Raw genomic sequence first — 17,005 nt, forward strand, 5'->3', positions numbered from 1 at the left:
TATTCAAAATGCTTGTATGTGAATGATTCATACATGTATGTATAAAATCTGGTCACTGATGGTGATAATCAACTGAATGAGTCTAGCTGTCAGATTTCCAAATGATTGTGGTAGTTTTCCATTTCATTTTAGCTTTTGTCAAGACTGTGTAATCTTCATTTACAGACTGCCATTGCTTGGGATAAAAGAGTGATACTTGCTCTACATTTGTGGGCACTGGAAAATCTTAGGTTCTTCCATGGTTTTATTGTTTTGTTTTCAAATATGACAGAATTTACTTATAATTATGAAAAGGTTATTAAGCTAAAATCAAAGGAAATGAAGTCCTTGACCATTTATCTTTCTAATCATGGAAATCAGTTTAGCTTCATTCGGCCTTAGTTTTGGTACATGTACAATGAGGACATTAAAATAAATTATTTCTAAGATAACCTTTTTGGTAACATAAAATACATGAAATAGAATATGAGAATACTTAAGAGGCAATGCACAGTTGAAAATATTGAGACATACCACTTTTTTTCAGATATTTGCATTTTCTTGCTGTGTCTAGGCATAAAATTAAACTTAGATCTCTGTCATTTGTAAATAGCTATGTGTTCCAATTCAATAATTTAGGAATGATATAAGAAATCAGAGTATTTTATGAGTATACTTATCATCAAAACATTAAAATTACTGGAGCTATAAAAGGCATTTCTTCAAGACTCTAGACTCTGATTTCTATGGAATTGATTTATTAGTCAAGGAAACATCTTCAATTTGTGGAGAAAAAGATAGCTGTTTCTTTCCTGGCTCCTCAAAAAGAAATCACTCAAAATTCAGCCCTATTACAGCTTTTCTTAAAAAAGGGAAGAGATGTGAGAAAATGAGTTTTCCCTCATCTTCACTGGTTACTAGTGATTTAACCAGATAGTAAAGAGAAAAGAAGCCCATGCAAAGTTAATACCATAAGAGTAGATCATTTGCTGGTTGCATTGCTGAGAATTGTGGTTCTCTGCTTCAAGTCAGAGGCAGATTATTTTGGGTTTTGAATTATTCTTTCAACTTTAAAGGTAAATTTGGGCCAATCGGTGTGTGTTTTCATAGATGCTTGCTGCTGCCAGTAACTCTGCCTTGAAAACACTGACGGCAGCTGTGATTTCAGGCATTAATGACCAATTACAGTTCTGAAAGCCAGTGATCACAATTTTTAAAGCGCCTTCCCCTTGTGATGTCATCTCAATTTCAGAGGCTTTATTTATTCCCTGGAAACTGGCTGTTAGCTTGATGAGCACTCCCCACTGAGAAATTTACTTTACAACTTCCTTAAATTTACAGGGGAACCCTTACAGAACAAATTGTAGGCTTCCTCCAAGAAGTAAATAGATCTAAACTAGAACAACTCTTTTGGCAATATAGCACCAGGATGAGTTAACAGTTTCTCACACCCAGTCTGGATACAGAGTATTAAATTACATTTGGCCTGACTCCATCATTGAGTGTATCCTAAGTGATATTTTTATTCAATAGCTGCTTTTAATGAGATTTTGATGTTTCAGGAAGTTTCATTGAGTCAATTGCAATCCAATGAATGTTTCTGTGTCTTCACATTACTCTCACTGTTTCAAAACTGGGGGAGGTGTTTTCTTGCACAGTTACGTTAGAGTTTTGCAATATGGAAAGAGGCATGGTATTGACTGTCCAAGAATGTACACAGAAGTAAAAGTAGCTAGCTGATTGAAGACTTACTAACGAAAAACAAAAACTCAGAAATACACAAAATGTATGTTCTGATGAGTACACATCCATCAAATCCTTTGTTGCCACAACCTCACTACCAAAACCTTCTTTCAGAAATTTCGGAGAGGTTCCTTTTATCTTACCCTACAGCAATAATTTTTGACAAATAACTCTTTAGGCCTTACCACTTTCTACCTTCTATTGTGCCCAAAGATTATGAGTTTTGTCTGTCTACCACATGCTGATAGGGAGTTATCTGAGACATTAGCTGGGCATTGGTTTTGTTGTGATTGTGGGGAGTAGAGGTAAACAGGTGGGAGGAGAATTCATCTCAGCATTTTATTTTTTCTGGATGGCTGCTTTTCATAAATGTAAAAGTTATTCTCAGTGATAGGGAGAAAGTTGCTTGCCTTGATTTGTTTGCCATCAATTTTCTCCTTCCAGGAAGAAAATTTCTTTGGAAAACAGTCATTTGTCATCATTGAATTGTATTGCTGGCCACCAGCTTTTTGGAATTCTGTTCACAGCTTTGTGTATTGCAGTTTTCATGTATTTATCAACCACTTATTCAAGTGCTCAAACAGATTTAGCTTCCCTCCACATATTAAAGGATAAACAATATATTCCAAGTTACTTAAAAGTTAGATATTGACAAATTCATTCTCATCCACTCTTTCTGTAGAATTATGGACCGTGTGTCAGGCTAGCACTAGCAGCTGCATCTTCAGAAATGAAAAATGGAACTTCTCTCTCTTCCTCCACCCTACTAAATGTTACAAATAACTTCTGACTCGTTCCTAAAATAAAGTCAAGATATTTTTTCCTCCTGCCTGACATGATTAGTTTTGGAGTTCTGTTCCAATTTACCCTGACCATATCCTCTCCCATCTTCAATCATTCAAGAACATTTCCTTTTAACTTCTTCCATTTATTTTTTGATGATCTTAAACAGTTTCTTCAAGTAAGTGTGTTATTGTGGGCTATTCAATATGAAGAACTATAACTTGGCAAACTGTAATGATGACTGAGTCAACAAAAAATTCCCCACAATTGCCTATATTCTCTAATAAATAATAGTTGTTACAGAACAGGCAAGGTTTGAAAAAGTTTGGTTTTGTTAAAATAAAGGGATACTTTGTTCCTGTATCCAAAGCCCTCTGAATACAAAAGTAATAAAAATTACTTTGTTAATAAATGTAGAGGTGTCCAACATCATATTAATAAATCAAACACAATCACATTTCCTTATGTAATCAGTCATTTAAAAATAATACCTAAAATAATTTATTGCCACATATAAGTATTATAATGGTAAAAAAAATCTTTTTATCTGCTTAAAATATCACAATGTTTTGTTTCAAATCTTTTTTCAGATATCAAATTTCCTTAAGAAGGACATGCATTGAAATATATAAAACTATATTTTGACAAAATAGTTTCAAGGAAGATTTTTCTTTGATAGGACATGCAAGAAGCATAGATTTTAGCTGAATCTGTAAAAAAGCAGTTCTTAAGTGTCACTAATCATAAACAAAGTATAAAATAGCAAAAGCAATAAAAACTATATAGCATACAACCTTACTAAAGTCAATATTATAAACCTTACAAACTCAACAGTTAACATCATGCACGGACTAAAATTTCTGCCTATCTGTGAGTTTGGTCCCTTAGCTCCATGACTGCAGGAACCCCAATTTCCACTCATTTTCCTTGGTATTAAATCTTTCTCTCAGGCAGAACTAGGTCTAATTAACCTTTAAATATTCTGAGTTTATCACAGGGGCATCAGTTTGACATATAAATACTTTTGAAGGAATGAAACTCCTCTCTTAACACAGTTCTTCATTGTCTTCTACATAACAATTGTCTTTGTTCTTGTGTTGCCCAAGCCCTTGCTTATTCCTTGTGCTTCCAATTAGCCACTCTCTTTGGGCTTCCCTTCTGTTCCACTCAGACTGGACTCCAGTGTCACTCATTTAAAACACACGTCAACTCTCACCTTGGAATTTTCTTTTCCCAGCCCTTCTATAATGCTTGTTTGCAAGTCATGAAATTATCTACTATCTTTGTTGTCAAATTCTGGAAGTACTCACAAAACCACACTAAATACAACACATTAGAAAGCCAAGCTGTAAAGTGGATTTCCACTGCTGCTGGAGAATCTCTTTTATCCTTCATGCAGTGGTGAATCTTCGTATTTCAATCCACTCACCCAGCAAGGTGGTCAAGCGTATGGGCTTGGGAGCCAATCTTAGTTTGATTCACAGATATAACTCTCACTGACAGCCTTGAACAAGTTCTGTTCTCTAATGATACAATTTCCTACATTTAAAATGGGGGTATTTATAGTACATAATCCATGGAGCTGTTGGAAACATTAAATGAGGTAGTACATGTACGCTATTAAGCACAGTTCCTGGAAAATAGTAACCCCTCGACAAATAGTAGCTATTTTTAAATTGATTACTGCAGTTAGAATCAACCAAGTGGTGTTTGTTTAACGTATCAATTATTTCTAGAATTTCCACTTCTTTTTTTTGTATACCTGACTGAGACCTTCTTTCTTATAAACATTTCTCTTTTAATGTGTACTTTTGGTCCCCTGACTATTCTAAATTTCCTAGTTCCTCTTAGTTTCATTTCCATCTTTAATGTCTCCCTCTCTACGACTTAGTTACTTCCCTTTCGGGTGGCAAACATGCTCAATTTCTTCATTTCCTCTGTGTGATGCTACTATTCCAAGCTTCCACACCATCTGTCCCTCTGCCTTGCTGCCAAACTTATGGAAATAGATCATATCTTGATGTCACCACTTTCTCAGAAGTACTTGCTTCTCAAATTTAACCATTATAATCAGGATTCAGTGTGGACTTATTCTATTGAATAGATCTTTTGAATATTATTTTGAAATTATTCTCTCCAAACTATGGTTGGCCTTCACCAACCATGCCCTCCTTCTTGCACTCCCTCCCCATTTGGCTTCCATGTCATACAATCATCATTTACCTCTGTTTTTTTCATAGCTACTTGGAAATTTATTCCTTTTCTATTTCTAGTTCTATCTCCCCTTCCTCCTTTCACCTTTTATTAGTAATATCTCTCATCAAAGACAAGTTCTGTTTTTAACCCTGTTGCTCTCTAATAATTTCTTTCATTCTGAAGTTTTTTTAATCTCATCTCTACCCAGATGATTACTGAATATGAAATTCTAATTATGACCTCACTTCTGAATTTGTAACTCAAAATTTAAATTGAATGTTTAACCTCTCCACTTTGATTTACCTGTAGCATTTAAATCAAATCAGAAAATATCAGTTTATTATACCTATTATTTTTCCACTTACTCTCCTGTTTCTATTGAAGTACCACTGCTCTCCCAGTTGAAATTTAGTAGTCAACTTTAACACCATCCTTTGCCATTGCCCCCATAGTCAATTATCTGTCAGGTCTAGAAATCACCATATAATTCTCACGTCCACATTCTTCTTTGCTCATACTTCCTTTATTCTAGTTCAGGCTCTTATTAGTCGTTGCTGGACTTTTTCAATAATATCCTAGTTGGTATTTGTGTTTCTAATCTACTTCCTTTTCCATTTTATGTTTTGCTGACAATGTCCCTAGCCATCTTGAAAACGTTCAGACCCATTTAAGTCCGGAATCTTATTCCTGTGGTATTATTCTCTATCTCACCATTCCAGCTCTAAATCTCTATACCCATATGTAAGGACATCCCATGTTCCATGTACAGTACTCATTCTTTCTCAAATGCTTGTCTCATTTGATTATCTCCACTATTTTCTCTGAGATTTTTGTCTTCATCTGAAATTCTACTTTGTCCTACATGATTGATAAAATTCTATGTATTTTTCAAGACCCACTCAGATATAATTTTTCTGAAGTCTTCCCCTGCTTCTTCCAACTGTATAACAGCTGTTTATTTTGCATGTCCCAAACTATGTAAACTTCTTAGAATATTCCTGCCTGTCTTAGCCAGTATTAGTCTTAACCAGTTTGTTAAGTGAGGAAATCTCATTTGCCTTTGTAACTCTCATACCATATAGTGGGCTCTGAGGAACAATAATAAATTATATTATTGATATTGACTTATTACTAGGAATATGATTAAAGATAAATAGAAAGGTCATAGAGAATCCAAAAATAAGAGAACCAATTGTTGCATTTCACCCTACTTTTGAACAGGTTTAACAATTTATTTAAATATAGGCACCCACTTCTGAAAGGAATTTCTAAATTTGCAGTAAATCTGTAAAGTTAATATTTTAGGACATTCCCAGAATAGATTCCATTAACCTTTATCCTCAATCCACTTTAGCCACCCATTTTCCTGTCTCATTCTGGCCTTGCCACCTCAAATATCCTTTACATCTCAATAATAGTATCATATCCCAAATTCAACTCTTTCACCTATTTTTTTTACTTTATTTAGCTTTCCTATTTCAAGCAAAGATCTTGTAATTTCTTGTGACAATTCAACTTCCACTACCTTACCTAAAATTCTAGGGTCAAGATATGACAGAGAAGAGTTCCTTAAGTGTTGCAGGAAGTCAGGGACCCTGGATGGAGGGACCGACTGGAGCCGAGGCAGAAGAACATAAATTGTGAAGATTTCATGGACATTTATCAGTTCCCCAAATTAATACTTTTATAATTTCTTATGCCTGTCTTAACTGCAATCTCTGAACATAAATTGTTAAGATTTCATGGACATTTATCACTTCACTAATAATACTCTTGTAATTTCTTATGCTTGTCTTTACTTTAATCTCTTAATCCGTTGTCTTTGTAAGCTGAGAATGTATGTCACCTCAGGACCACTATTGCGAAAATTGATTGTAAAACATGTGTTTGAATAATATGAAATCAGTGCACCCTGAAAAAGAACAGAATAACAGCGGTTTTCAGGGAACAAGGGAAGATAAGTATAAGGTCTGACTGCTTACAGGGTCAGGCAGAATAGAGCCAAATTTTTCTTTTTGCAGAAAGCCTATAAATGGATGTGCAAGTAGGAGAAATATTGCTGAATTCTTTTCCCAGCAAGGAATAACCCTGGGGAAGGAATGCGAGGCGGTCTATAGACAGCTGCTTTGGGAGAGACTGTCTTATGCAGTTGAGATAAGGACTGAAATATGCCCTGGTCTCCTGCAGTACCATCAGGCTTACTAGGATTGGGAAATTCCAGCCTGGTAAATGCTAGCCAGACTGGTTCTCTGCTCTCGAACCCTGTTTCCTGTTAAGATGTTTATCAAGACAATACATACACAGTGGGACATAGACTCTCATCAGCACAGCGGGACATAGACCCTCATCAGTAATTCTAATTTTGCCTTTGCCTTGTGATCTTAATCGCCTTTTGAAGCATGTGATCCTTGTGACCTACTCCCTGTTCATACACCCCCTCCCCTTTTTAAATCCCTAATAAAAACTTGCTGGTTTTGTGGCTCAGGGTCATCATCACGGTCCTACCAATATGTGATGTCACCCCCAGAGGCCCAGGTGTAAAATTTCTCTCTTTGTACTCTTTCTCTTTATTTCTCAGACCAGCCGACACTTAGGGAAAATAGAAAAGAACCTAAGTTGAAATATTGGGGACTGGTTCCCTCAATACTTAAGAAGCTAAAATTAGAACAAAGAAATAACATTACAAGAGGCTAACATTAGAACAAAGAGCTAACATTAGAACAAAGAGCTGACATTAGAATAAAGAATGAAGTTAAGTAACTTATGTGTTAAATGTTAAATTAAAAAATATAAATACATTTTCAAGTTTAAATTATTTGTTTATTTAAACTTATCAATGTATTTCTTCAATCCATTTTTATTGAAAATTCAAACCATTTTGTTTTTTTTTTAACAATTCAAATTATTCTTGCATAAGTATGTTTAGAATTTTTTGTCTTTCTAGTTATTTTGGGGAGGAAATTCCTATAGATTGAATTTATGAGATAAAAGGTATGCAATTCATATGTCAAATGTTTATCAGCAACTAATACATGTTAATTGCTATGGTAGGCAATTTCTACATTATCTCCCAAATTCCTACTTCCTTGTAATTATGCCCTTGTGGAATCCTACCTGCTCGAATATGGGGGTCCACCTAGTAACTCCCTTTTATGAATAGAATATGCAAAGGTGATAAAATTATGCCTTAAATATTAGTTTCAAAGACACTTTTGCTACAGTCTTGCCCCTCGTCTCTGTCTTTCATCTGCTCTTATTCTCCCTTTTGCTTGCCAGGAGGGAAACAAGCTATCATATTGTGAGCTTCCCTAGGGAGAGGCCTACTAGCAAGAAACTAAGGGCAGCCTCTGGCTGGTAGCCAATGAAAAAAATGACACCTCAGTCCCCTTCAGTGGGGTACTGAATTCTAGCAATAACCATGTGATTGAGTTTAAAAGCAGATCTTCCCCCATTTGAACCTTCAGATATGATCACAAGTCTTGATTGTGATATTATGAGAGACCTTAACGTAGAGCCACCCAGCTGAGCTGTACCCAGATTCGTGACAAAGAAACTGTGAGATAATCAATGTTTGTTGTTTAAAGAAAATAGGTTTTGGGGTACTTTATTACATAGCAATAAATACTTAATATCATTGCTTTTTTTCTATGTACTCCATGGCACCTGTATAATGAATGAATGAATTGCTGAATAAGTGAATTAAATACATGCTCAAGATTTTGTACTGCTGTCATTCAATTCTGTTTTGTTTGTTTGTTTTTGAGACACAGTCTTGCTCTGTCCCCCAGGCTGGAGTGCAGTAGCATGATCTTGGCTTACTGCAGCCTCTGCCTCCCACGTCCGAGTGATTCTCATGCCTCAGCCTCCTGAATAGCTGGGACTACAGGCACACGTCATGACACCTGACTAATCTTTGTATTTTTAGTAGAGACAGGGTTTCACCATGTTGGCCAGGCAGGTCTCAAACTCTTGGCCTCAAGTAATCCACCCACCTTGGCCTCCCAAAGTGCTGGAATTACAGGCATGAGCCACCATGCCCAGGCTCAGTTCTGCTTTTTATTTTATGGGAAATGCGTAATTGTTGATATAAATTAGTTCCCCAAACTGCTCAATATTAAAGAGAAATGCCTAAACATGGAGAAGTCAGGTCTGAACATCATTTAGAATTATGCTTAACCACCCACTATAATTTCAGAGTTTTGATGCACTTCACAATAAAGCTGTATGTGTTTGGAATCCATCAAAAAACAAATCCTGAATCTACCACTTACTAGTTATATAATGTTGGGTGAGTTGCTCAGTCTTACTACATATTCTCAGTTTCCTGATCTGTCAAAAGGAGATTATCTTACTCAATTCAGATATTCCACTCAATAGTATATTCTATATAATAATTGCTCAAAAGTATTCAGTTTTTTAATACTCATCCTTCTAAAACTGAAAATATGGGATAACTTCTCCAAAATACTTTTTTTCAGTAAGCTATGGATATTTCTATTGTAGGTAAATATTAGGGAAGGGTGAATTATGTCTTTAAAAAATTTTTCTTATCCCAATTCAAAAAAATATAATAAATGTCTAGAAGGAAAATAAAATAAAATTTGCCTTCAGACACATAGTACCTCAAGCTAAGGGTCAATACTCAGTCAAAACATAGTAATTGTTTATATGACTTATAAAAAATTTTGGAAAGTTACTTTAGAAAAATGAAGTTTTTTTTGTTGTTTATGATCTTACAAACTGTACTTCTAAAAATAATCTTAGAAGTTCTATTTACTCTAGAAATCATGATTTTCCACTTTGCATCACATGAGTTACTTGGATTATGTTAATCAATATCCTCAGCTATATATTCCAGATTAAATCAAATCTTGATTTATTTAATATTTTATATAGAACAATCTTATTTACTGTTCTAAAAGTTGGTAAATTATAACTATTTCTAATATTATATTTAAACATTTAGTGTCATGTCTCATAATGTATGGTTCATAACCCACATGAATTCTTGTGGTTGCAAACTGATTTTTAAAAAATATGCACTCTAGTCCCATTAATTTACAACTGTTTTTCACGCTTTTTTCACTTGAGGGTTATATTAGTAACTTCTCAAGAGAGTAAATAGATATTATTATACTTTGGCATTCACAATTTAAATTAGGGAGTCGAGTTCACTTAGCATTGCAATTTAGTGTTCTCCTGCCATGTAAAACTTAACCATTTTACAAAGCTCATTGTATACATACACAAATACAAATTGTTGGAATTCTAACAAGTTTTAGAAAGAATATTTTGTTATAAGTACATTATAATTGCTGTCTTGTGTTGCTAATGGTATTTATTTTAAAATATTTTTATAGGCATTTATTTATTTTTAGCACACAGTAGATAGTATTACTTTTGAACATGTATAATTCCTGCATAAACATTTTATTTCTTTCAATATTTTTCTTATCACAGATTATTTTTCTACAGGTAGTTGGTACATATGAAACACACACACCCCTGCCGTTACAAAATGTGAAGAAATTATCTAGATCAGGTTTTCCACATTGGCATTTATGAACATCCTAAGCTCCAAGAATACATTCTGGAAGGTTTTATGACAGATTTTAAATTTCATATTCTGTATTTCAAACATAAGCAAAAAAGGAATTAATCCAATCATGTTCTTGATCATTTTGTGAGCATCTTTTCTCCTAAGAATTTTATTGTTTTCATTTACTTGTTGTTTCCCACTGCATTTGTTTTGAGCGAGAGTCAAATGAATTCAAAGAATGATATAAAACAAAAGTTATGCATCAGTTCTGATAGAAAAAAGAGATCAGAGAATGGAGATATTGTATGGGTTAAGAGGGTGCAAGCACGCTAAATCGAAAAATAAAAATGTCCTGCACAACTGCAGTAAATATCATATGCAAATTGTGAGTGCACGAACTGTGTCCACTCTTAGAACCAGCTTATGGCAGTTTTTAGTAACAAGTGCCAAGGTAAATGGCATAATAACTACAATGACTTTCACAGTAATTCAAGGACAACACAACATTCTTAAAATTAAAAGATGAAATCAATAGCAACTGAAAATTAAAAGGTACTAATACATCTTCATATTATTAAACACAACCTCATCAGTTTAAATTCAGGAAAGCGGGTGCGTGTGCCATGTTGATGTTATTAATTTAAAATGTATTATTTAACTGGAACTTTCTGGCATTTTTGCTACGTAAAGTAAAATGAATAATAAAATTTATTCCTAATCTTTATACATATTTGTTGCATAGCTTTGTACATGTATATTTTATTACATAATCCTTATAAGCAAATAATATGCATACTTTTATTATTATTATTATTATTTTACCTATGTTTTAAATGGATTATTTGGTAACTGTTGCATGAGAAATCCTGCTCTAGGCTTTAAAACTTTTCAAATACAAACCAAAGTAAGTAATGAAAGTAATATATTTACCACAAGCATATACATAACACACGCATACACTGAAAATTTTACAAGTTTTTCATTTTCAGTGTAATATAAAAATTATAAAATTCATTCCGAGGCTTTTTATTCTATTCTATTTCAATTTTAAGTCTGTTCATAGCCCATTAAATTAATTGAACAGCCTAATGATAGTGAAGCCACACAATTTGTAAACCTCTGCTTTGGAGACCTTGCCAAACAGTTCAACAGTCTTCACAGGCTATCTTGATATGGATCAAAGGTCCAAAAATGGGTTACATATGAGAAGACTGAAGTTTCAACAGCAGAAAAGGAAATTGTTAAAAGCTCTCATTGATGTACAGGATTAATATAAAATTCATGGAAAATGATTAATGAAGCATGGAATTTAGGTGTATTTTAATATAATCGTGTGTGTGTGTGTGTGTGTGTGTGTGTGTGTGTGTATTCTTGAGCTTTACCAAGGTAGAATAGCACATAAGTCTAAGGTCAAAATCCCAGTTTAAAAGTAGTTTTGTCAGAGTGTGCTGATATGCTTGACGTAGCTGTAGCAACAGAGATAAGTGGAGGTTTGGGATTCTAGTAGAGTGCAACAGAAAAAAGACAATAGATTGTAAACAAATAAACAAATACAGGAATTTAGTCCAAAGCTATGGTAAAACTGATGGAGAAGTAAGTCCCATTGTGGTTGGAAATAAAGGTTATACAACATGCACAAGGACATAATGACTCTCAGAAAGGGTTTAAAAATAAACACGTTAAACCTAAGCCCATTTGTCTTATTTAGTCACTCCAAATCCAGGGGCTTGAAAGTAGGCAGGGTGTTTACATTTATTAGTATTATATTTATTCTCTTTATACAAAGTGAATAGCTCATTGCTGGGATCATGTCCCCTGTGTCCTGAGTGTTGTGAATCAAAGAAACCTCTCAGGTGCTTCCATGCCACAAATAACATGCTTAAGCTCCATGTAAGGAAAATATTTCCAAACATGCTAATGGAAAGCTTAAAGAAGGAACCTGTCCTTTCAATATATATAATTTGTGTTAAAGGTGCTTAAAGTTACACAGTTATAGAATGAATAGTTTAAATTACTGAAATACAATTACAATCTGTATTAGTGTTCCCTTTATTGGACTGTAAAACACATTTAAAATAAACTTTAAGAGGAAAAATTACATATGACCTAAAGACAAATAGTAAAATAGACATTCATTATGCCAAATACTTTATTTTTCTTTAAAATTGGAAATATTAAATGACATGGTCTGAAAAAGTGTAATTCCCTTTGAGTTTATGCAAAAGAAAATAAATAGAATAAGTAGAAGTCAATCTACTGGCAAATAAAAGTATTCTTAGTGTTTAAATTATCTGAATTAAATAGCCTCACTGGTTTACTTAATGAGATAATTTATATGTTTACAATTTTATGATTCTCAGTATATATTTAGTATCTCAAAAGAGATTGTTTTATAAAATATCAGATAATAATTAGGAATAATCACTTCTTTTCTGGCATCTCACTAATAGAGCACTTTGTATTTCTGGCTCTTTGTGTTATACCTTCTATTAACTTACACTAGAAACCAAATTTAAAACTATTTTTTGCCAAAGTGGAGAGAGCTTTATTGGCCATGCTCATCCTTGTCAACTTTTAAAAAATTTGTATTTATTATTCTTTCAATTTTTAAAACACTACTCTAGTTGAATAGTAAAACAAAACAGTAGCTAGTAGTGAGCATATTAGGATTACAGTCCTTTGCTCATTCACTACTGCACATAAAATGCCAGCAGCGAGTGTTATCACTGGTCTGCTTAAGAGGTTTGACACTGAACAGCTCTGAAATGATGTTTATCACCTTCATGCTTTTCCATTGTAACAGTCCTGCATTCACTTCTCCATTGTAGTGGCATCAGCGTCGTCTTTCCTGATTTGAATCAAAGTCCACCAATTCTACTTGATTCATCTCATCAGTCTCTTCTACTTCTTTCCTCTTGGGTAGGAGTTTTTCCAGCAAGAAGTTTGTCAAAAAAGGGAAAGCCATTATCAAGAAAGTTTACCTTAAAATTCAATGATTAAGCACCTTTTCATGTGGTCTACAATAAATTGGCCTGCCTTCATTTAACACATACTCGATGGCTCCTTGCTTGACAACATGATCTGGATGAGAGATGATGACTATGGTTCAGTTGTCAAGAGTGGATATTGGCTTTCAGAAGCCATGCAATACTGCAACCAGCTGTATGTCCATATATATGAAAAAGTCTTCTCTTTGTCAAAAACAGCATGGTCCTTCTGATCTAACGCAATGATAATATCTCCTGGCTCCAGTCCTGGTTTTTGGTCTGCTTCATCATGGGATGTTATTTTCTGGCCATCTTTCATGCCTCTATCAATATGAATTACTAGAACTGTCTTCTCCCAAAACTATCTTCTTTCCATTGCAGCTTTTACATCTATCTTGAGGACTGATCTGTTCTGCATGGCCCTGGGTTTCCATGCACACAGCTTGAATTTGCTGAGCCATTCCGGGTTCTATCTGATGAATTCTTATTTGCATTCCAATACCTCAGCAATTAGGACAGCACTGTGCTGTTCAATTTTTTTTTCCACCTCTGACTTCACATCTGTCACAAATCACATTATGTTGCAGAGCCCATTTTCTTGTTGCAGCATCATATAAATCTTCTAAGGTTACTGAGAGCTGGTGTACAACATTTTTACCTTTCCTTTTAGTCTGCATCCTTCCTCCTCTTCAGAAACCAAAACTTGGCTCACATGGACATTAAGAATCCTTTCACCTATAAGAGAGGTCAAAGATTCAGGAACTGAGGTTGATTAGAATGAATAAATGAATGAATATAAATGTTACCATACGATCTACTTGAAAAAATTCAAATCCTACTTTTCCTGTTACCCTTCACCAAAAATATTAAGAGTAAAATTTATAGCAAAGTATAAACAGAGTTAACTTTTATTCCTTGAATAGGTAAAGGTTGAATAGAGAGGACAAACACTTGTTTATATACACATTCTCTTTTGGAGAGAGCCTGTTTGCCAGCCCCTGTGGATTTCTTTGCCGAGGCTATGATAATGCTTACAGCAAAGAAGAAAAGAAGAGTTGGGCATCAGCCACAATGGTGGCTAAACTTTGAAATCAATGCAAATTTTTCACCATTTTTATGGTACGAGTAGGCAAAATCATGTAGTTTCTTTAATAGCCTTGCACATTAAAATAAAAAGAACAAAGAAAAGGGAGGGAAAGGGCAGCAATGGGAGAGGAGAAAGGAGGAGAAAAGGGAAGCAAACATATTGTAAATCAGATTGTTTAAAGTAATTTTTTTTAAATTTGTTAAAGAGTGACTATATTTTTCTACTAAGATTTAATTTTTGAAAAAGGAATTAGGAAAAGTATGTTTGTTAGATACATGCGCAGATCTCAAAGACTGCTGTTCAATTGTTGCTGCTCATAAGCTTCTATAGATGAAGTCTTTGTAGAGAAGCTTAAATTTGACTGGCTATCTGCTGGGATCTCTTATATTTACCAGCTTGTTGTTAGAAGGGTTTTTGGGGAATACAAAAGCTTTAGTATCTCCCCAGGCTGCTCTAGTCATCCTGACACAGAACTGAGACTAGAACCAGTACAATACATCTCTTGCTTGGCATACCTGTATAGTGTAAACAGGAAAAATAAATTGCAGAATCATTTGTTATCAAAATTAATAAAGTCTCACAGAGGGCAGAGTTTAATTTCATTCTTGTCCAGCAGGGCCATAGAAAATATGAAGCTTGAACCAATAAAGAACTTCAAGCTTTATACAATTAAGTTTACACATTAAAAAATTTAAAATGTTGTCTTCAGTATGCCTAATTCTACAATCCACAGTGTACCCAAAGGCAAGTTTAAGATTTGGGGAGAACTAAGTATTAGATAAATGCATATCATACTGGTCACGTTCAACATTTATATCTTTTAAAAATGGCAATGCCATATAATTCTAATGAATGCATAGTGAAATATTACTACACTTTATGATTTTCATGGTAAATAATGTCCGTGTTAAACCTGAAATTTTAAACATCAGTAATGAGTATTAAATGTAAATAGCTTTGCATATACACATTGGAGATTTGGCCACTAACATTTATTTTCTTTAATAGCTAAACACCATGCTTGTCTATGAAAAATGACATTACTGTAGATAACCTAATGCATATAATTACTAGTCTTTAATATTTATCACAATATGAAACATTCAGTGAAACATTCAGTAGTATCTCAAAAATGCGATACTATACAAGAAAGTGGTTCATATTTTAAGAAAACAAAACCATGCTTCCTATGACTAACAGTGATTAGCAGCTCATCAGTATTTTTGATTATTCCTCTAGTGCTTACATTTTATTTTTATTGCTTTTATTTTAATATTCATACAGTAATAACTAGCATGTTATTCATATAGTATCTACCTCCCTCATCTGGAATACTTGACAAAGTATACTATTATTTCCTTCAAAACTACTGACCATTTTAAATATCCTCCCGAATCTCTGCAAAATATTTATTTAAATTGCTGTGCTTAACCCAAACCACTGTTTATTTTTTATACTAGGTTAATGATTCATGGGATGAATTAACTAGCGCAAATTTAAAATCTCTAGCTAAATGCTGCCAAACTCTGAGGCCTGAGTGGAAGAAACATTGTCTCACACCAAGAACAATCTGCAGGGTGCTAACATCAGTTCAACCAAAATAATTAGAAAGATAAATTTGCTAAATCACTGTGAAAACTAATGTATTACTAATAATGTATGGGAAAAGGGGCTGTTTCATTAAATTGAATTCCCAGATTATCTAAATATTTGGTTAGACTATATTGCATAAGGCATGAAGGACAATGGTATCTGCTGAAAAGTGGAAATATTTGCTGTTTGAAGGCTAATTTTTTCCAACAGTGTTAATCCATTCTGTTGTCTTCAATTTGCTGAACTATTACATCTTTTTATTAGTATTCAAATATTCCCAAATTATTTCTTGAATTTCATTTTTATAATCATTTAAGCAATGAATCAAGTAGTTCTTTCTTCATTGAGTTTTAGAATTCAGGATAGTCATTATATTCAGTACTATTTCGTGGAGTCATTTTTGTTTGTTTAATTTTATTTTCTGCATAATGAACTTTGGTGAATAAGCATGGGAAATAATTAAGTCTTTTATACAGATATCAGAAACAAAATTTTACCTTGATTAGAAGGATAATCAACTAATACCTTGTTAAAGAAGTCACAAAATTCCTGACTTACTGTGATATTTTCATGTTGGCTGTGATATATTCTTTTGGAGAATTAGAAAACCAATGATAATTATTATAAAAATTTCAGAAATTATAGAAAAGTCTAAAAAGTAAATTGAAACTAATATCACTCCTAATTGTAGCAAAATTTCATCACAATAGTTTTCTTCTAGATTATTTTTTTCTGTGTGTATGTGTGTATCTCTATAGGCATAATTGTGTTTTAAGGTTGTTCATATTATTGTACACAAATATTATCCTCCTTTTTTCACTTATACTACATCCAAGTGTTTTCCAAGATCTTTAACTATTTTCCAAGGTCATTAAAAGCTCTTTGAAAGACATACGGTTAATATGAAGAAGTATCATATTTTCCAAGATCATTAAAACTATTTTCCAAAATCATTTTCCAGTATCATTATTTTCCAACATCATTAAAAGCGATTATTTTCCAAGTTCATTAAAAGCTATTATTTTCCAAGATCATGAAAAGCTCTTTGAAAGACATACTTTTAATATGAACAAGTATCATAATTAAGACTTCAACCTG

At 33.5% G+C, this 17,005-nt stretch overlaps 1 protein-coding gene and 1 pseudogene across 1 annotated transcript in view; one reads left to right on the forward strand and one right to left on the reverse strand.

Annotated features, from left to right (window-relative positions):
• OLFM3 (olfactomedin 3) overlaps positions 1 to 17,005 on the forward strand; it is a 197,685-nt gene that overhangs the window by 96,644 nt on the left and 84,036 nt on the right.
• LOC106999873 (dnaJ homolog subfamily A member 1 pseudogene) lies at positions 12,924 to 13,793 on the reverse strand (annotated as a pseudogene).

Source organism: Macaca mulatta, chromosome 1 (genome assembly GCF_049350105.2).
Source record: "Macaca mulatta isolate MMU2019108-1 chromosome 1, T2T-MMU8v2.0, whole genome shotgun sequence".
NCBI classification, from domain to species: domain Eukaryota; kingdom Metazoa; phylum Chordata; class Mammalia; order Primates; family Cercopithecidae; genus Macaca; species Macaca mulatta.